This window comes from Malaya genurostris, chromosome 3 (assembly GCF_030247185.1).
Source record: "Malaya genurostris strain Urasoe2022 chromosome 3, Malgen_1.1, whole genome shotgun sequence".
In the NCBI taxonomy this organism is placed as follows: Eukaryota; Metazoa; Arthropoda; class Insecta; order Diptera; family Culicidae; genus Malaya; species Malaya genurostris.
Genome location: NC_080572.1, coordinates 120,096,426 through 120,118,637, shown reverse-complemented (window position 1 = coordinate 120,118,637; position 22,212 = coordinate 120,096,426). Strand labels below are relative to the sequence as shown.

At 37.1% G+C, this 22,212-nt stretch overlaps 1 protein-coding gene across 9 annotated transcripts in view; it reads right to left on the bottom strand.

Moving 5' to 3' along the window:
• Positions 1 to 22,212, bottom strand: part of LOC131434942 (small conductance calcium-activated potassium channel protein) — an 880,455-nt gene that overhangs the window by 596,578 nt on the left and 261,665 nt on the right. Inside the window, exon 1 of one of the 9 annotated variants that reach the window (XM_058602253.1) lies at positions 6,242 to 6,343. The exons of the other annotated variants lie outside the window; for them this stretch is intronic. The gene's annotated coding sequence lies outside the window, so the exon portion shown is untranslated. Of the gene's footprint in view, positions 1 to 6,241; positions 6,344 to 22,212 lie in introns of those variants that run through there. 9 annotated transcript variants of the gene reach the window in all.

The following is a 22,212-nucleotide window of genomic DNA, read 5'->3' as shown; positions in this document are numbered from 1 at the left end:
AACAAGCGGTAGCTTTATTGGATTTCATGTTAAAACTTTCTTGGCCACCCGGCCACATCAAGAGTTATTTTACACATTTACGAGAGAGCATGGAGAGAAATGTAATACGCACAGCGAGCAACACGGTTTCACGCTAACAACTGGCCTCAGCCCTTGAAGCTTCAAATCGTTTTATGACACGTTTTTATCTTGCACTCTAGCAACAACCTACCTCTAGCATGCTACGAGTAGGACTGAAACGTTAGCTTCAATTTCGCTTCTATTCATAGATTCGCGTGCTTCAAACAGCTTCGCTTTTGCATCGATTGACCAATCAGAGCGATGCTCTCTCTTTAATACATCGCTTACTCCTTCAAAACCGTCGTCTATGGCAGGGAAATCAGGTATGCTGGAGATTTTTAGCAGCCAAATAGGACACTGCTCGCTACTAATCAAAATTTCAATCATATGTAATTGAAAATACGTGGCTTGATACATTCAAATCGAAACGTAGAAATATTTCCTATCAAATGATAAAATAATATTAATAATTGATACAAAATAGACTGAGCTGTAAGTGTTTAAAACCTGACCACATTTCTACGTGTAGTTTTTCTTGAGTTTCTGATTTGCACCACTATATAGAAAATAAAGATGTGTTCCACATCAAAAAACGAAACAACCCCAGATACAATTTTGTTATCCCTTGTTGATCGGGTCATGACACTCATCGTGCTATCACTGCGGAACCGGAAACCGGTTCAAGCATCGTTGAGGAATCGAAGTCAGTTTTAGTTTTGGAGTTTTTCTTCACTACTTTCGGTGTTTCCGATCTTGTTCACCATTCTGCAACACGGGATAAAACGAATCAGCGCTAGAAATTTGGAAACTGACGGATACTTGCCAAGAGGTGTAGTTTGGAAGTCCCCTTTTTACACCTACTATGACTACTATAACTACTATGCAGTACTATGACGAGCATCTGAATGGCGAAGTACAGGACACAGAGAACGACACAGGAATCAATCTGGCTGCACGCTCAGCCGACGACAGATTCCCAGCCACTGATCTGTCGGAGATAAGTGAGGAGATCGGCAAGCTGAGGAACAAGAAAGCCGTGGGCAATGACCAGTTGCCAGGCGAGCTGCTCAAACATGGAGGAGAGGCACTGGCTAGAGCGCTGCACTGGATAATTTCTAAGATTTGGGAGGAGGAGATTCTACCGCAGGAATGGATGGATGGAGTGGTATGTCCCGTCTACAAAAAGGGCGATAAGCTAGATTGTTGTAATTACCGCGCAATCACATTTCTGAACGCCGCCTACAAGGTACTCTCTCAAATCCTTTGTCGTCGTCTATCACCAATAGCTAAGGAACTCGTAGGGCCGTACCAAGCGGGATTTACTGGAGCCCGCGCCACTACGGATCACATATTCGCAATAAGACAAGTACTCCAGAAGTGTCGTGAATACAACGTACCCACGCATCACCTATTCATTGACTTCAAAGCGGCATACGACACAATCGATCGAGAACAGCTATGGCAGATAATGCACGAATATGGTTTCCCGGGTAAACTGACGCGATTGGTCAAAGCAACGATGGATAGAGTGATGTGCTACGTCCGAGTATATGGAACGCTCTCGAGTCCCTTCGAATCTCGGAGAGGGCTACGTCAAGGTGATGGACGTTCTTGTATCTTGTTCAATATTGCCCTGGAAGGTGTGATTCGAAGAGCGAGGATCGACACGATTGGCACGATCTTCCGAAAGTCCGTACAACTTTTTTTGGCTTCGCTGACGATATTGATATTGTGACATGTAACCTTGAGAAGATGATGGAAACTTACATCACACTGAAAGCTGAAGCTAGGCGTATCGTACTGGCCACAAAAGTGTCGAAAACAAAATACATGAGAGGAAGAGGCTCTAGAGGAAAAACACTACGCCTCCCATCACGAATATTGATAGACGGTGACGATATCGAGGTGGTTGACGAGTTCGTGTATTTGGGCTCACTGGTGACCGCCGATAATGACACCAGCAGAGAAATTCATAGACGTATTTTGGCAGGGAATCGTGCGTACTTTGGACTCAGAAAAACCCTCCGATCGAGAAAAGTACGCCACCGCACGAAATTGACCATCTACAAAACGCTCATTAGACCGGTTGTTCTCTATGGCCACGAGACCTGGACTATGTTTGCAGAGGACCAACGCGCCCTCAGTGTTTTCGAAAGAAAGGTACTGAGGACCATCTATGGCGGAGTGCAGATGGAAGACGGAACGTGGAGACAGCGTATGAATCACGAATTCCAAGAGCTGCTAGGAGAACCACCTATCGTACGGACAGCTAAAATCGGACGTCTACGATGGGCGGGGCATGTCATAAGGATGTCGGAAGACAGCCCAGTGAAAATGGTTCTTGAATCTAATCCGACTGGTACAAGAAGAACAGGAGCGCAGCGAGCAAGGTGGATCGATCAAGTGGAGGGTGATCTCAGAAGCGCCGTTCCTTGAGTGGCTGGCGACGAGCAGCTACGGACCAAGTTATGTGGAGAGGTGTTCTTGATACAGCAAAGGACACCCCAGGCCTATAGCTGTTAGATTCAGATTCGATTCTACACCTACCCACAGAACCGGAACTTCAGAGGCTTCCACAGTATCATCCACCGTGCAACCCAGTATGCTGCGTTGAATTATTGCTGAGCTATTCCTCTGAGGTGTTGGAGATGGATGAACAGCAGAAGGTTTCTAAAATTTTAGAGTTGATTTCTCCTCGAACTGACGGAAGTGGATTCCTTGGGGCCAAGTTGAAGGTTCCAAGAAAATAACTTATAAGACAGGATCAAGGCCAACTTTAAACATTACAAAGGTCATGTTGCTAACATCGGTACCTTTGGCGACCAGTTTTACAACTACTGAGTCAAGATTAGCTCATACCAAAGCAACAATTTCATCATCGGTGACGACTGGTCTTATACGTGACAAATATAGCCAGAACTTGTCTGGTTGTGCAGTAATTGGAACACAAATAACGTTATCTCCAATTTGCTTTGATCCAGATTGGCATTCGAAAGTTTGTTGGGCGGCGACCCTCGATGAATGACCAGCGCTTATTGAACGGTATGGGAGTCAATGGAGGTTTCGATAATGATTTAGTTTCATTTTGTAAACTATTAATCGCTCCCGTGAGCGACACCAGAAGTGGATTTTCATCTGCCAATTTCGTGATGGAGCGGAATGCTCGTTGAATATTTCTTCGGCGCTGTAATGTATCCATTCCCAATAATTGCCACCTGCCCGGATATGGTAGCAAGTTTGCAGGATCTCTCGAAGGCAGATGTCGTAATGCCATGCGAACAAAGCGTTTCTAAACACGATCATTTGATACGGACATCAGATTACTGAAGTATTTTCCATGATAGGGAGGATGAGTGAGCAATATAAATGCTTCAAGCGAAGCGGATCTTTGAAGTCTTTGGCTATTTTAGAGATGAGTCCCAGTTGACGAGAAGCGTTAGAAATAACTAGCGACCGTTGGACATCGAACGTCAGTTTGGCATCCAGTTGCATACCAAGGTCACACACCTGAGTCACTCTATACAAAATTGTTCCATCAATGTTATAGTCGAAAATAAAAGGACATAGAATCCGATGGAAGGTGATAACTTGGCATTTTGTTACACTGATAGTAAATTTATTTTCCTTGCACCAATTTGCGAACCTCGTTAACAAATCTTGCAGTCGTCGGCAATCCTCAACACTACGAACGGCATGATACAGTATTACATCAGCTGCGTAGATTAATTTACAACCAGATCCCAAGAGCAAGGGAACATTGTTGAAAAATACTTCAAATAACAAGAGTCCTAAGTTACTACCCTGCGGAACATCTGATTTATTCGAGACTGCGGACGACACAACGTTATTGATTTCCACACGCAGTTGTCTATCGGAAAGATATGAGTTCAACCAACACACGAGTTTCGATGATAAACCAAGTCTAGACAATTTACACAGCAGTATGTGATTATCAATATTGTCAAACGCTGTCTTTAAATCGGTGTAGATAACATCCATTTGTACTTTGTTCTCCATACTAGATCCGTACTGATCTACCGGGCACCGCTGTATTATTTCAAGATTTAAAAAAAATGTGGATGTATATAATATCAGACAAATCAATCAATCGAAAAACCACGCGTCTCCATCAAATTATCATCCGATGAAGACGCATGGTATTTAGCTCCGAAATCATACACCAGTCACCTTCAGAACTAAATTCCATGCGTTTTCATCTACAGCTTGAGTTCAGTTCTTGGGTATTGAAGTTAGTAATAATGATAAAAAATTTCATTCCTAATATTCTTTACACACACCCGTACGCCTGGCTCGATTTACCTAGCAATAATGTAGGAAATGCACTAGTGAATATGTATGCCAGCTAACGGTTGTAATTCATAAAGAAGGAGCGGCTAGGAAACGTGGATCAGAACTAATCATTCGATAAATCTATAAACTTTGTTTATGAACTGATAAACTACTACTTCCTTCATTTATTGTAATCAAATTAAAGTAAATACACTGTAATTAACTTTAATCACTTGTTTTTTGCTATATTTAGTAAAAGCTCTAAAGGATATTAATAAAATAGTTCTTTTGTTGAAAAAGTATTCACCAGATAATACGATCACGCGCGAAATCAACAAGAATCCAAAACAAAGCGAAATCCATAAAAATTCTTCATCTATCAGTTTTAGGATAAACTGTTCGTCGACGTTCTGTATCATATGGCATGAAAGTCAAGTTGCCTGCAATTGCTCTACAAGACAATTGAAGTCAAACGGCGTAAGTTACTTAAGACGTACAGTGAAGAAGATTATATGGTCAAGTGCAGCTTTTCATGAGGTGGTGTAGGAAGCTTGGTGAAAATCGACGGAAAAATTATGACAGTTTCTAACTTCAACATCTTGCAGGATAGTCTGGAGGATTCGTTCATTCAGGCAAGACTTGAAAATAAGTTCGGCTTTCAGAAGGACAGCGAGAATTTTAGATCGATTTTAGAAAGAAAAGGCTTTACTCATAAAGACTAATCCTAAGGAATACTATAAAATCAGATAGAAATCATGCCGAATTTCTGCAGCAAATTCCGAAGACCCAAAAAGAGCATATTAACTCGCATCGTTGGTTGTCTATACAAACACCTGAAGTCAAGTGGTAGATCGAAACACATGGTAGTAGGTTCTAAATACATGTGATGTATTACTTTAGAACTAAATACCACGCTACTTCATCTGCTGATAATTTGATAGAGACGCATGGTTTTTCGATTGATTTATTTTTTCAAAAGTCTGACATTGTACTCGTTCACAGTTACTTTACAATTCTAAGTATTTTTTGAAATTTACAGTCTTGTTCATTGAAAAATCTGTTCAATCCAATTTAATTTTACATCAATCATGGTTTTGAATTAAATTTTTATTTCAAATTACGTCTTTTTCATCATACTATGACTTGCATGTCGTGTAAATTTAATTTTTTTTCTGTGTATATGAAAATTATTTTTAAAAATTCTGAAAAAAAAATATCAGAAAGGTTTTCCATGATGCCTAAAATATTCCAATTTTTTTCAATATTTTTTAGCTAAAACGAAAATCAGAAGAACCACCCTAACTCCACAAATATGACAGTGATAATGTTATAATTTAAAAGAAAATCATCTGCAAAACTCCTTTCGAACCCGGGTTGGCCGTTCAATGCATAAGGCACTGGTCTTACAAACCAGTGGTCGTATGTTCGAGCCCCGGCCAGGAAGGATTCGTAGTGTCAGTGGAATCGTAGCACCAGCCATGCAATAGTTCTGTACACTCTGAATCGGCTGCGAAGTCTGTTGAAACAGAAGGTCAAATTCCACTACATGAATGTAATACCAAGGCTTTGCTTTGCATGTATGAATGAATAAATACGTCCTTTTTGAAAATCAGCCTTGAGTTGAATTGGTCTCTGCGTTTGTGCAAAATAAATGTGTGAGGACGGGCATAGCGTGATGGGTAAGACATTTGCCTTTCACGGGTTCGAACCCCAACCCCGCACATAGGGCCAGTAAATTTTTCTGGCCCGAGAGGTGAATTACCACGATGTTAAAACCTTTATAATCAAAATAAAAAAATGTTTTGTTGTACTGAAAACGTGTGCAACGTTTTTATTCGAATCGGAGGTTATGAATTCTGATTAGTTGCTAACGATTTCTGAAATTGCTTACGTGGCTCCCTAAACTCATTTTGCGTATGTGTATTTAGGAACCTTGTTGAGACGATTTTATTTCTCTTCTCTCCTATCCTCTTCCCGGACGCGTCCAACAAACTCTAGTGGATCCAGAGGAACACCTGAAATCAAGTTGTAGATGGAAACGCATGGTATGTAGTTCTAAATACTTTACTTTTATCGTGACAACGTTTATGCTTTAATGTACTAATCGAATCTAAACTGAAATATCTAGACTTATCTAAGCCTTAGAAGTTGAGATATTCGATAAACAATTAGAGGTATGCCATTGTAAGCGGTGCAGTTTTCAGCAACTCTTCCGAAAAAATACTACTCCAGCGAAAAACTCAAAGAATCATTCTGAAAACTTCACAGAATATTCACATTCACATTTAAAAGAATTCGTCATGTGAATTTTTAGATACTCATTACCGATTCAAAGAAACATTAAATTGGAACGAAAAAAAAAAATTAAAAAAGCATACGTCTTAAAGGACTATTCACACATATCCGGTCCGGTTCAGTGCCGGCACTACACCGTGCACGGATACTAATATTATTTCATTCGTTTTCTATGCGCGCATTTACACCTATCCGGCACTGTGCCGTTTCAGTGCAGCTCGCCGTCAGTGTAGCGTCCGTCCGGCAAACTCAAATTCGTCGTCACCGATATTTTTTATTTTCACTGAAGTCGGTATGTTATTGCATTGGCTGTGCCGGAACGGAAGCAGTACGGAAATGGAACGGAAGGGTTTCGATAAAAAAAGAACACTGACGGCGCACTGAAGGCACTTTCACTGAACCGTCACGGAACTGAAATGTGTGAATAGTCCTTAAACGTACTGTCCCAGCCCTTAAGGTGAAATGTAGCGTCGTAAAATGCGCGCAAAATTTTATCCGCTTCCGTTGAACGAACCGTCGCACAAAGCATACCAAGAAAAACGGACACATAGAAACAAGAACTTTTTTCAATGATTGAGCGCAGTGGGTTTACCTCTCGTTATATTGGCTTGTAAAAAAGACTGAACGTAATGGATTTTGAATCCTTCACACTTTGAATATATGCTAATACAATCGTTATTGTTAGTGATTACTCTTACACTAGAGCTATAAATCATGAGCAATTATGAATGACTAACATGAGGTTATATGTATATGTATTAACCAACTTGATAACCATGTATATGCCTGTTGTTTATCAATGTTTATCACATTGTTTATATCACGATAATACTTGGTTTGTATTTCATTCAGTAGCTTGTCAATGATGAAGTTATAGTTTTGCTATAAAAATTGCTACAATCTAAAATAATACCTGTTATACGATATCACACAGCCAAGTTTTATTGCTTCAGCAACATCAATGCATTGAACTCAACAGAATTGGACATTATTAGCATTATAAATGACAGTTACTTAGAAAATAAACGATTTCTTACAATACCCATTTTATTGTATTCAACTCGTTTTTATTTCAACACAAAGCCCAATGCTGCATAAATTCGCGTCATAATTTTACATGTAATTTTTGCTCACGATATAATGCCACCGTGCCCACCGTGCATTTCTCACACCATCTCAATACGAAACAGCAGCGCGCAAGCAATAAAAAAATGCGGAAAAGTTTATGTAAACTTTTTCAAATTTCGGTTGTTTTAGCTAAAATTTTATAATTTTGAGTTGCATTTTCAGATTCTTTGTGAAATTCTGCTACAAACACTACTTTTCAGTTCTAAAATCATCCCCGTGGAACGGAACAGTTACCGTTTATACTTTTCAAAAACCATTTACGGCTCGGCAAAGCAAAATTTCAAAATTCTAAGAATACTTAGTTATGATAAATTTGATTTCGAAAACTTAAGTGTTTTTGGTTTTTCGAAAATCGGTCTAGTTTTTGAATAATTGATCAAAAACGCGATTTTCGCATTCCGCTACATTTCACCTTAAGAATACCGTTACCTTATCGTAGTTATTTCTACTTTTGTGTTATATAATAAATGAATTAATCACGGAAAGGAAAATCAATTCAGCACAAACTATTATAAGGAAATACAATATCAATACATTTTCGGCAGCCGGATTTCCAGACCAATAACAACTTGACAGTATATTTTTATACTAAATTATCTTGCTTTTCGTTGAAATAAGTATTAATACATTGCAATAAAAGTCTGCTAATACTTAATAGTTCGTCATTTAGGGGTTAGCCAAATTTTGTGCTAGGGCACATAATAGGGATGGTACTCGGAAGGCAAAGTATCGATACCTAGGATATCGGGATACCGAAATTTCGGGTATCGATACAAGGTATCAAAAGGCCAAAAAGTATCGATACTTGTATGTATCAATTGATACTTGCGCAGCAATCGTTTCAAAAACAGAAAGAAATGATGAATTTTACAGGTGATAAATTTTCACAAACGATACAATTTATAGCTATTAACCATGTCAAATGATGCAATATTCCATTTATACAGAATTTTACAGGCTCCGAGTGTAATTTGTACTCAGCTACCAAGTGCCGCTGTCTTTTGAATGTATCAAGTTGAAACAAGGCAGATATGTGCTTCTGTGGCTGAGTTGATTAAATGACAAGCTTTGTGGTCTAATGTTTCTCGGTTCAAGTTGCGCTATTGCCAATCATTTTTTGTTTTTATTACATTATAATACATTGCATTACATTACATTCGATTTCAAGTCATGTAATTTTCAAACCACACAATTCTACATGTTGAATATAACAGATCGGCTGAAAAGTTCGTATGGTTTAATAGAAACACACATTTTTTTTACCAAAATTCGTTTTTATTATTCAACATAATTGCCATCAGAGGAGATACAGCGATTATAGCGATCTTTCAACTTTTAGATACCATTTTTGTAGTACGATTTGTCCTTTGCCTCAAAATAGGCCTCAGTTACAGCGATTACCTCTTCATTGCTTCTAAATTTTTTACCAGCGAGCATTCTCTTGAGGTCTGAGAACAGGAAAAAGTCACTGGGGGCCAAATCTGGAGAATACGGTGGATGAGGAAGCAATTCGAAGCCCAATTCATTCAATTTCAACATGGTTTTCATCGACTTGTGACACGGTGCATTGTCTTGATGAAACAAAAAATTTTTTTTTCTTTAAATGAGGCCGTTTTTTTAAATTTCGTCCTTCAAACGCTCTAATAACGCTATATAATAGTCACTGTTGATGGTTTTTCCCTTTTCAAGGTAGTCGATGAAAATTATACCATGCGAATCCCAAAATACAGACGCCGTAACCTTACCGGCCGATTGTTGAGTCTTTTCACGCTTTGGGTTCGGTTCATCGCGTGCAGTCCACTCAGCTGACTGTCGATTGGACTCTGGAGTGAAATGATGAAGCCATGTTTCGTCCATTGTTATATATCGACGAAAAAAATCGGTTTTATTTCGATATAACAGCTCCAAATACTGCTCAGAATCATCAATTCGTTGTTGTTTTTGATCGATTGTGAGCTCACGCGGCACCCATTTTGCACAAAGCTTTCTCGTATCCAAATATGCGTGAATAATATGTCCAACACGTTCCTTTGATATCTTTAGGGTGTCAACTATCTCGATCAACTTCACTTTACGGTCATTGAAAATCATTTTGTGGATTTTTTTCACGTTTTCATCGGTAACAGCCTCTTTTGGACGTCCACTGCGTTCATCGTCTTCGGTGCTCATATGACCAGTACGAAACTTTGCAAACCACTTACGAATTGTTGCTTCGCCCGGTGCAGATTTTTTTTTATGTCGGCGGCACTTTTTTTCATCAAAAAGTAGTGTTTCATTAACACACGATATGCCTTTTTTCCATTTTTTCACAATAACAAAGGTAGCTTCACTCAAAATGCAATATCTCACAAACTAATAATCAGACAGCTGTCAAATTTATACACGTATTCTTTGAAGGTTGGTACTAACTGAAAATGGTATGGATTTAATTCTAGCGGCGCCCTCTCATAGAAACGATACGAACTTTTCAGCCGATCTGTTTAATTGGTGTGGAATATGACGCTCCAATTATATGCATCTTATAAGATGCAAAATCACAAGAATTTTTTGAACTGTGAAATAAAATATGATTGTCGATTGTGGCGTTTTTTATGATGTACAGAAAGGTGTTTCCACACAGTAAAGAAACTATTGTAACGATCTCAATGGGATTATCAATCGAGGTGAGAAAAAATTAGATGTACTAAACATCAAATGCAATAATTTTCTGTATCAAGTAAATTACATTGTATTAACTGAATACTTAGACGAATCTGATAGGAAATTATGCATCTTTTCGTGTGATATTATAACCTTTAGAACGACACCAACTTATTTGTGATATTGCATTAAAATTTCTGCATATCACTACTAACTACTGATGTGCAGCGATTACGATATAATATCACAACAATCTTGGTGTCGTTCTAAGGGTTGTAATATTACACGAAAAGATGCATAATTTCATATCAGAATAATATGCAGAATTAAGTTAAGGTGATGTAATAAACTCAATACGATATTTCGATGTAATAATGTGTGATTTATCTGCGATATTTATTGAAAACAAAATTATTTTACTGAACGTCTAGATTTTTCCATATCAATTGATAATCACATCCAGATTGCATATTTATAGCCACATAGATTGCACTTCGCCTTTCGCGACTTTTGGTCCACGTCAAAGACACTTTGTGTTAATTTAACATTTTACTTAATTTCTCAACAATTTTCATGTCATAACCTTTATGTCGATAGACGAATACTACACTCCTATTGCTATTATTTCATCGCTATTAGGCACACTGAAAGAGAGTGCAATGAGCGTGAAAATTTGAAATGATAGAATCCTCTGAGAGATGTACTAAACGCACTCTTTTTCAGCGCACCTATGGGACGAAGCGAGATTGTCGAGAACGAATTTCAACGACGGTTAGTCCACGTCATACTAACACATGCGCGAGCTTGGCGCTTCGTCGAAGCCGAAGAAATAAAAATGTTTCATTGGAGGCGGGTATAGCGTGAAGCCTTTTACGCAGCCCACCTGGGATCGATTCCCAACCCCACACATACAGTTGGAAAGTTTTTCTGACCCGAAGAGGCAAATAACCTTAAGGTTAAAGCCTCTATACATGAAACAAAAAAAGTTCCCTCGTGATAGGAATTGACTTCAATCTGTTACGATACTGTAAGTATCGAGACCAAAAGTATCGATACTAACAGTATCGCTCTGATGCGATATCGATGCCAAAAATACCCGATTCTTAAAAGAAAGTATCGATACCTCATAGTATCGAATCGGTATCGGACATCCCTAGCACATAACCGTTTTTATTATTTTTACGTTTCGTCTTTGACTCAGCAGTGCAGAGCAGTTCAAATTGAGTTTAGCCGAGTTTAGCACTAAGCAGTTCTCTGCACTGATGAGTCAAAGACGAAACGTAAAAATAATAAAAACGGTTATGTGCCCTAGCACAAAATTTGGCTAACCCCTAAATGACCAAACCTGCATCAGCCAGAAATAGTCGAAAACACGTTTTCGTTCGGCACGTCAGAAAAGACAATGCACTCCGTTGCAAAACAAAAAGTGTTCTGTAAGTAGCAGAAACTTTACGTCTGCTTAGCGGTTCATATTGAACTGCCGAGTTTAGCACTAAGCAGTTCAATTTGAACTGCTCTGCACTGATGACTTAATGAGTCAAAGACGAAACGTAAAAATAACTTAATAATTGTTTCGAAACGGATTGCCTATTATCCCATCAAAATATGATAATTCATGTAAATTTTCAGTTGAGTCGAATGTAAAAGCTGTGTAATTATATTTTTCTTATACTTGTGAAATAGATAATCCCATTTACAACAAAAAAGCATATTTCTCCCTCAAGAAGCTAACGAAGCATCTCAAAGCAAAAGCCGATTTGAACGATGTGACCCTTCGAAAATTTGTTTACATTCGAATCCCGATTGAGTTGACCCAAAAATTTTATTATGTCGACACTAGATGAAAGAAGGGACTAGTGAACTTTTCCCCATGTGGGTATTGCAACAAAGTTAGGGAAACTTTTTCTGAGCACTTGTATTTTGCATATTTGAGTAATGGTAATCGTCAGCTTGTTCGTAGGTACCGGATTTTGTACCGGAGAATGGTTTCCCGTGTGACGAGGTGTTATTCACATACGAAATAAGCTTCATAAGTCTTTATAATTAACAAGTCTTTGGCATTTACAAAAAAAAAACCCTTTTCTTGTATGATCAACAATAACTAAGTATGTTTGATCGTTGCATTTCTTGTAGTTTTCAGGTGAATCGAGCTTAGCACCAGCACTGTCACATCATGCACTACAGCAGCGAGGAAAAATTCTCGGAAGCCCCGAATAAAAAGCTTTTATCAGCATCCAATTATGTGCTTCGATGGTAGGTACGAGAGACCTTTCAAAATGAAATAACCTTGCGTTTGCATGTTCCTCTCCTAGCTTTAATGCTGAGTTTCCCGAGAAGCAAATACCATGACGGTCCGCTGGGGCTCATAAACAACCGAACGGAGGAAAGTATCCACTCAATACGGAACTCATGCACGTGGTTTAGCAAATGTGTCCTGTATGTAGCCAATTTGCTTTGAACGGGACAGGACACTATGAGAAAGAGCACGCTTTAGGTAAGCTGTCTGTTCCCGGTTGATGTTCTTCTTCGTGTCATCGTTGATCTTTAACCCGAATGAAGTGATTATGAGTGCTAGCCACTCGGGACAGCTGGCAGGAGAAAAGCTATTACACGACGCTTTCACTGATCTGTGTCGGTTTAGTGAACGTCATGGCGACACTATTATTAGCCTTCTGTGAACTGCTGAACTGAAATTGCTTGCGATGTAACTGCAATCGAAAGTTAAATGAACCTGAACAGAAAAGTGCATCAATATTTCATTGGGTGAAAGTGATTGACAGGTCGATTGACGACTTAAAAGTATCGTGTAGGACGTAGCAAAAATGGGAAAGTGGTTTCCCAGTTTCAAAATCAGGTTACGACTGTTTTACTTGATAGAATTGTTCGGAAATAATCAGCCAATCCAATCAAAGAAACGAAACTGAAACTAATTTGCACGAGATAGTTATTTCAGTGAAATCTTTATCGAACTTTATCGAACTGTAAATCACTGTGAAGAGACGAAATTGGTTTTCCCACAAAGAAAGTCAGTGCATTTAGCTACAACTATTACTATTACTATTCAATTATCTTCCGACTATTTGTATGTGATCATTTGTTTACTTTACCTTTTGGCTAATTGAACTATGGTAACATGACGATGAGTCAGGTGGGCCGTGCAAAGCGGAATCGATATATATCAATCAATCATTTTACAGCTACTTTACCATAGTTTTTATGAAGTTTTTATATAGAAATACCAAAATTTCTATTACATGTATATATTGTTTAAGTGAAGTTTTCTTAGATAGAATAAAACGCTTGTCAATTATTCCGAACCATTGTTCCCGCCGATATATGTAGGTTTGGGGAAACTACACGGCGAACCCTTCGATCATAAAATTGCGATATCGCAGTTTTTGATTTTTGCGATAGTTGATTTAACTAATTTCTTTTTGATTCAACCAATATGGTTTTTGATTTGTATATATTCAAGTAGTTGAAAAATATGTTGTTTTGAATGCTGTCAAATGCCGGAGACTCTTGAAAGCAAAACAATAATCGCAATGCCAAATCAAAAACTTTTTTAGTTGAAATCTGTTCGCGTCGCTTCAAAATGTCAATGAAAACAACATCGATGATTAAAGCGTTTGGTGAAATTGTGTCCATTCGATTTGAGAAATTTATGATTCCATAACAAGTGTTTATCTAACAGCGGTGTTGTGATAAAGTTAACCTTGTTTAAGATGAAAAAGATTTGGTGACAAATTAGAAAATGTTAATGAATGATCATCTCGTAATCTTTCAGGTATGCGCAAAAATTTTATGCTTCTAATTCGATCATTGATTTACTTCCAACAGACTGTTTTACTTCCAGCTGTTTGATACCGATGATGATGTTCATGCATTAGCAATAAAACGCTTTTTGACATGAATTCAATTTATAAAAGTAACAGGAGCGAAGGATTTCAAACACACAGAACGCGCTGCGATTGAATGAACGCTGCGATTGAATTGCCGTCGCAAAATTTCAATTCCCAGCGGTTGATGCAACCCAAGCTCATATAAATTGACTAAAATTATCAGTGCATAACTTTAGTTCAACCGACGACGTTCAACCGTTTGAAGGCATCATCTTTCAATACTCATTTTAGGTAAATTTAATTATTTTGCTAATTTGCAATGTCTAAAACAAATAAAACCGATTTGTTTTTCAACTAACAGAATTTTGTTTCAATAACAACACCAGTTATTTCAACTAAAATATTTGTTGAAATTGAAAGGTATGTGTCCTCACTAATTGACAGCATTTTTTTTTTTCAAACAGTTAAATTAGTTGTTTCAACCATCGTTTCTGCTAATCGAAAAACAAAAATGACAGTTTAGTTAAAACAACAATCGATTAGTTGTACCAAATTTTAACCAATCGAATTCAGAAAATCAACTAATATTTTGGTTGAAATGGGATCGCGGGTGGTTCCGTGTAATAACACTTAAGGGAAGGCAACACGATAAAGAAAGGTAAAATGTTTCAAACGATGCGATGCTTGAAATATCTACAGTACAAACGATTTTTATTTCTTTCCTGAACAGCAACTGCTACAACTTCAAGATACAATCTTTGAGGTGCAGTTTACCGGAAAACGTACAAGAGATGTTTCTAAAACGTTTACAGTTAGCAGGATGATCGGTGAGCTGTAATGTATGCATATGTGGGTGTTGGGCGTTATGGCTTGTGATGTGCACTTGGTTATTTTTTGAAGTTTACCTATCGTTTCATTGTGTAGAAATTGAAAGCTCATGTTGTATAGGGTATATTATTGTAAAGTGCATCGTTTAATACAAAACATAAACAGGTTTATGTTTCTATTGATCTCTAAGCTTTATCGTAGTTCAAATACACTAAAAAATTGAAACGGTGCATATTGCCGAACCGAGAATGGGTTTTTGTTTGGTGAACGAAGAATTGATATTTGTACGATAAAGTTTGGACAGCTTAAGTCACTGGACTGCTGCTAACCAAGCTCTACACTGTCATTGAACAGAACTCAAAATTGAGTGACACATCACTCAAATTCATTAAAAGTGCACGTACTTTAAACTTAAGTTCCCACCTATCTACTCATTTTTGACTTAAGGGACGAAATTGTCAAAACTTGAGTAATTTTTACTCAAAATAAGAAAAAAAATTTGGTTCAAAATTTGAGTAAATTCAACTCAAAATTTGAGTTCCTTGCTCTCAAAATGAAGAAACTTTTATTCGTTATTTTCATATACAAAGTTACTCTTCTTTCTTTTGAATGCGCAAAATAGTGATTCAAACCCGTTTCTCTTTGAACGGTTTAGAGTCAAAATTGAATTATTTTGATATCCTTATGTTGGGCTTTTCACTAAGCATAACTGAAACCACAAAACATCGATGATTGACGCTGATTCATGTTTTTAAAACCGGATCTTGAAACGGTAATGGAAAACGACGTATTCTTGCATTCTTTATTTCGATAAGAATATTCCGAGAATGAAAACGCTCTGAACTGCAAGAAAATTTTTTTTATTCAAATGTTTAAAAACTCAACGCATACTCTAATGTATGAATAAATGCGAGAAAACTCATGGCAAGGAGTTTACTTTACTCAAATCCATACTCAAATTTTGACATATCGTTCCAGTTTATGAATTTGAGTAATCGCAACTCAAACCATGAGTTATGTTCAAAGAGCGTGTACGAATCACCATGTATTGAGTGTTTGAGAGCCGGTATGGAAAACCTAAAATTCTCTCGATGTTTCACTCGTCAAAGCGCTCATTGATTGCCGATGCAATTGATATTATCTTCATTTCTCCTGTCACTGCTTGATTACGACGTGAAGGTGTAGTATTCGGTATTCAGTATAGGTAATGGAAACTGTATTGGGGGAGTACAAGCACCTCGGTATATGGCGAAGTAGTAGTGCATTTACTTCAACCAAATAAAACTGAAAGTTTCGTATAAATTCGTCGCAAAATGGTGAGCATCGACTCACAAGTTCCCATCTCATAATTCCGCAAATAGCATCAGCATTAGTACCAGCATGAGACACCATCCGTATGTTGTTACTCCGTTCATGATAGGAATCAATTGAGCTTGCAAAACGTTTTGCCTTTCTCTATAGAAATCGCAGAAATCGACTTTTGATCGAAGATCCGGATATCCATAGTATTGTATACCATTCGACTCAGCTCTACGAGATCGGAAAATGTCTCTGTGTGTGTTCATTTTCACGTTTTTTTGCCTTTCTCATATAGAAAGGTTATGCAATCCCTGTAAAAACCAACTCATATAACATTCGACTCATTTCGTCGAGTACGCAAAATGTTTGTGTGTATGTATGTGTGTGTATGTGCGTATGTGTGTATGTAACTTTTCTCGGAGATGGCTGAACCGATTTTCACAAACTTAGATTCAAATGAAAGGTCTTGTGGTCCCATACAAAATTCCTGAATTTCATTTGGATCGAACTTTCGTTTCCGGAGTTACGGGGTAAAATGAGCAAAAAAATGAAAATATGTGTTCTAACTTTTCTCATAGATGGCGCGACCGATTTTCACTAACTTAGGTTCAAATTCAGGTCTTGTGGCCCCATTCCTGAATTCCATCAGGTTCCGGAAATATAGGGTAAAGTGTGTTAAAAATTTTCGGAATCTTCTCCAATTGATAGTTTTTATCAGTAGACGGTGAAACAAACCGATTCCGGTTATTTTTTTAAGAATAAAAAAAAACTATTTTGAAGAATAACACAGTATTATATCGTATTATAGTGTATTATAGTGAATTATAGTATGATTGATACGAGAAAATCGTTACACTGCTAATGACGACGTTTTTTTCTATACGAAACAGAAACAGAAACGAAAAAAAAAAACATTTTGAAATATTATGGGGCTGTTGATCCTGCATATTACACCGTGAGAAAGAGATTTTGAGAGTAACGTTGTGGTCAAAACTCCACTGCCTATTGAATACGCAGCGGCAAGTCCTACGAAGCAGAGCAGAGCCAAAACCACATGAAATGGAGGATAAAACCGGGTTAAAATAAATGACAATAAGATTAATAAATAAAATAGTGGTTTTTATTTTGAAGCTATATACGTTACGAAATTTTTTGAGTCCTATCTGAGTCAACGCTTGAGTAAAGGTACTATGGATTTTTTTTGGTTCTGATTATAGAGGTTTTAACCATAAGGTCATTCCCCTCTTTGGACTAGAAAAACTTTCTGACCCAATGAGCGAGGTTGGGAATCGAACCCAGGCGGATTGCGTGAAAGGCATCGACTTACCCATCACGCTATACCCGTTCCCAATATGGAAAAATGTTCCATTTAACGAAGCGTTTCACTCGATATTATCGTAGGATGGGAAGCGTTTCGTTAAGCTAAAGAAGCTAGGAAGCGTTGCATTTTCTTAAATAAAGGGTTACAAATCATATGAAAATTATGAATGTTAAAAATCATTATATTGCACAGCGGTTCAAAAGCGCAATTTCACGCTCTTAATTGATAACTGATAGAAACGTGGTTTTTGAGGTACAGTATCTTCAACAAAGTTGCTCAGAATGATAGATGCCATATTTTGGAAAATTTAACTTTTCTATTTGTAGACTTCGATGTCCATAAAAATCATTCATTGTGAGAGTTACCATGGTAACGAATATATACTGAAGTCTGATTTGATATACAATGAACCTTATCATTGCAAATGTCAAGGACAAGGATATTTGAAAAGAACATATCTCGCCTGCAGACGATCGCAGTATCTCAATCACGATATGAAAGCTCTTTTGAAGTAGTTTAATATGTAAGCGCCTTTTGATGATAGACAAGTTGAAATTTTGTAAAAAAAAACATGAAAAATGGCTCTATTTCATTAAATTGAAATGATAGTAGCATAGTATGTTTGAAAAAGTTGTGTAGTTTTTAATGATGAAAAACTTTGTAGAACATGGAAAACTCATATACATTGAAAATATATGTGTTTTCGTACAAAAACTGGTTTTAGGACACCCTTTTCAGAAAACACATTATATCATGAATTACAATCAAGTTACGGGAATAGTACCTTCAGCAAACTTGTTTGAAATAACTTTTTGCACAACTTTGTCGAAGTAGCTTAGCCCCTATGTTGGCCATGCATAAAATAATATTTTTATCTCACACTTTAATCACAAAAATTAAATTTTCCGAAAGATGGCATCTATCATTCTGAGCAACTTTGTTGAAGATACTGTACCTCAAAAACCACGTTCCTATCAGTTATCAATAAAGAGCGTGAAATTGCGCTTTTGAACCACTGTGTAGGGTAAAGTGTTATAATATGCCCCCCTTAAGAAAACATTGAAATATTTCCAAGTGTATTGATATATTTTCCTCGAGAATGTAAGAATTTCACTGCAATACGGATGAGGAGCATAATTTTCAATGACTCCAATAGAAAAAATGAAAATTGATTGATATAAACACATTTTTCAAAACGGCTACATTCTTAGTTTTTTTTGCTCGCCTCAGACATAATGCCCCAGCAGCCGTAAAATATGTCTCACAACAAATCAGTGACACACAAAAAAAAGACATTTTATCCTACAACAATGATGCATTATGCTGCTTGAAATGTCCATAAAGTTACTGTTTTGAGATAATCAGTATGTCAAAGAAATGACGGATAAAACATCTATTTAGTCGAAGCAAAACTTTACATCGAAAAGCTGGCAAATGAAATTTTTAGTTTTTTCATACTTTCCTGCAAACGACAACGACCAAACTTGCATAGCAGAAAGATCCTACGAGAAGATAGAGTTAGTGATAAAACTTTGGTTAAGAAAAGTCTTCAATGCTTAAGAAAGGAAAGGGGGCATTTTGACTAGCAATTACTTGGGTATCACACTCGTTCATCTGATTTGGCTTTCTCGTACTAAATATTATCTATGCTCAAACGTTAATTTATCTCTGAGAAATTTATGTGAGTTTCGGTTTTGGAATTTCAGCCCACTACTTCCGGTACCTGAATCCGAAACCAGTATAACCAAAGTAAATTTTTATGTTTTCACCGACTCCGCAATTTTATCTTGTGTCTAGATTCAGCAACAAAAAATACGTGTGTAAAATTAACGAATGGGGTTAAGTTCGGTGCGGGGAATTAATAGAAGAAATAATTATATGACAAATGTGCAATTTTTCTGTTATAGCGGAGTGAAGTGCAAGGAAAATCTCTTTGTTTGATTTCATTGTTTTACCAGCACAATCCTTTTATTGATTCGTTCAATATTTCTCTTTTTTTAACTCACGCCCTCAATAACCAATATTATTCATCACTGGTTACCGATATCAAAACTTGACAGAAATATAGTTCCATAATCATATACTGCGCGCATCAAAATGGTATGAACGTAGCTGAACATAATATTGACAATAACGCCACCACAATAAAGAGTGAGAATTTCGTTCGAAATATTAAATACCATTTCCTTAAAGAGTTTTTCACTCAGATTGTGTGATATCTAGTCATCATTATTACCATGTTTCTCACCAAAAATAAAAGCGATTTCTGTTGCCGTATAATTTTCAAACTGAATTTGAATGAAGATATCGAGAAACGGTAATCAAATGTAATCGAAAACAAATAAATAAAAGAGCAGTCATTTTTCCTACTATCTTGCCTTGTAAATGATTGGTATGAGAATTAACCACCTGAAAACAGCTCGCTCGGATACGATTTGTAATTACTCCAGAAACTGAGCGAGAGTATTAAAAGATGTAATTATACGACAAGCACTGTATACAAACACTGTATGTGACAGCGGTGGCAGCACATTTTTGTACACTCATTCGAATTTCAACTATGAACCGAGGCGTAGCTTGTCTGCCTCGTCGGGTAACTAACTTAGGCCAACAAGGAATTGCATGTCTCATCAATATAATGTAAAAGTTTACTCTTCGTTCCGCTGGGAGTGTTGGGCGTTGAATAAGTGAACTCGGAATGGGCCTAGCAGAGGACAAAACAGCGATATAAATGATATGACATAATCGTACAGAGGCGCACCGAGTCACCGTGAGTAACGTGGAACAGGTTGTCGGGCTGGGAATACTTGCAGATGGGGCGGAGAAACGACCATCCTTAGCTACGACTCTTTGTCATAAATTGAGATGCAAATGGGCAGAAAATTATTCAAATTAAATGTAAACACCTCTGATGCCTTGTTGGTGCAGCTCGCCAGCTAGGAGGACAGTAGACTAAGTGCTCAACGGCGCGTGAACAAGAGCTTCGTGCGGAGGCGTCGATTAACTCGATATAAAATAATAGGAATTTCGCTGACCCACTTCGTATGCCCCTGTATTGGGATTGGAGCTTCTTGGGAGGCAGCATAGCCTTAAGGAAAACTATGTTCATAATAATCGACTGGGTTCATCTCAACTTGGCCAAAGTAAATGTACTTTGCGGTTCACTCACGTTATAGAGGCAGCTATTAACCAACTGAAGATGGAGTGCTATACATCTATAACACTTGAACTCACTTTAATCGAATACTTTGTCTTTTCCAAAAGAGGATCAGTTTAAGATTTGCACTTATCTGTCGAGGTCTGGAGAGCTGAATGACATACAACATTGAGCTTAATTCTAGATAACTAGATCTATCTGCTCATGAAATATAACATTGTTATTAGTTATTGAATCTCTATTATAAACCTTATGTAGTAGAAATCACAATCATATTATATTCACAAACATCTCAAAATTTAAATTTAACTTCTTTTGGTACTGCGCCCATGAATTTCTTCAAGTTAGGGAAAAAGAAATCAATCATTTTTTCAGTACATGACAGTATGGGCCGACAATTTATCGATGAAACAATTTCAGATCTATGCTCGTCGATGTCACCTTGACCTTTTCGTACTGCAGAAACTCTTTTGTTGGTTTTGTTCGTTGTATTGAATTCCTAATTGAGCATAATAGAACAGACGGACGGAAGACGCAACCCAATCGAATTGTTTTGGAGTTTGAAGGAAAGTTCAAACGAAACAGGTTAAGCATTGTAAAAAAGTTCATTGGTAAAATTTTGCCTGATTCGCGTTTCACATTTCAGATACGAAGCTTAAGTTTGACTTCTCTATTAGAAGTTGAAATTAGTGAGTTTAGAACTTAGTGTACATAGAGTTTGATTTTCAGAGAGCTAGGAAATGTTTTTTTTCGAAAAATATTTTAAAATATCTTTATTTGTAACAGGTTTCTCCTTTTCTCTTAGGTTTGGACATTTTCAGTAAACGGTAAGTGGCTCAATATGAAAAAGGCATTTTTTTTTTACTTTTGCAAATTCGATGTTTAATAAATTGGTGAGTCAATAGCAAATAAAATTGAGTAATTTCAGGCATTTTCAACGAGCGTAGGGTTTGGACATTCTCGGCTACCGTAGGGTGTTTCTAATGAACAATTGTAAAATTTTGAGTAATACCAATTCGATGGTTTGTTGATTGTTGGATCAACAGTAGCTCGAATTGAATAATTTTGGCATTTTTGGTGAGTGTAAAGTGGCGCAATATGAAAATTTGTAAATATTTTGACTTTCGCTGATTCCGTGTTTCATTTGATAGTGAATTAATAACAATTCCAAATTGATAATTTTTGACATTTTCAGGGAGGGTGACTCTACCTGTAAAATTATAAAGTTCTTCATTAATAACAATTCGATGCTCTATTGATTGGTGAATCAACAGCAGTTCAAAAAAGATAATGTTGAACATTTTCAGTGATCGTAGGGGGGTTTAATATACAAATTTGAAAATATTTTGTTT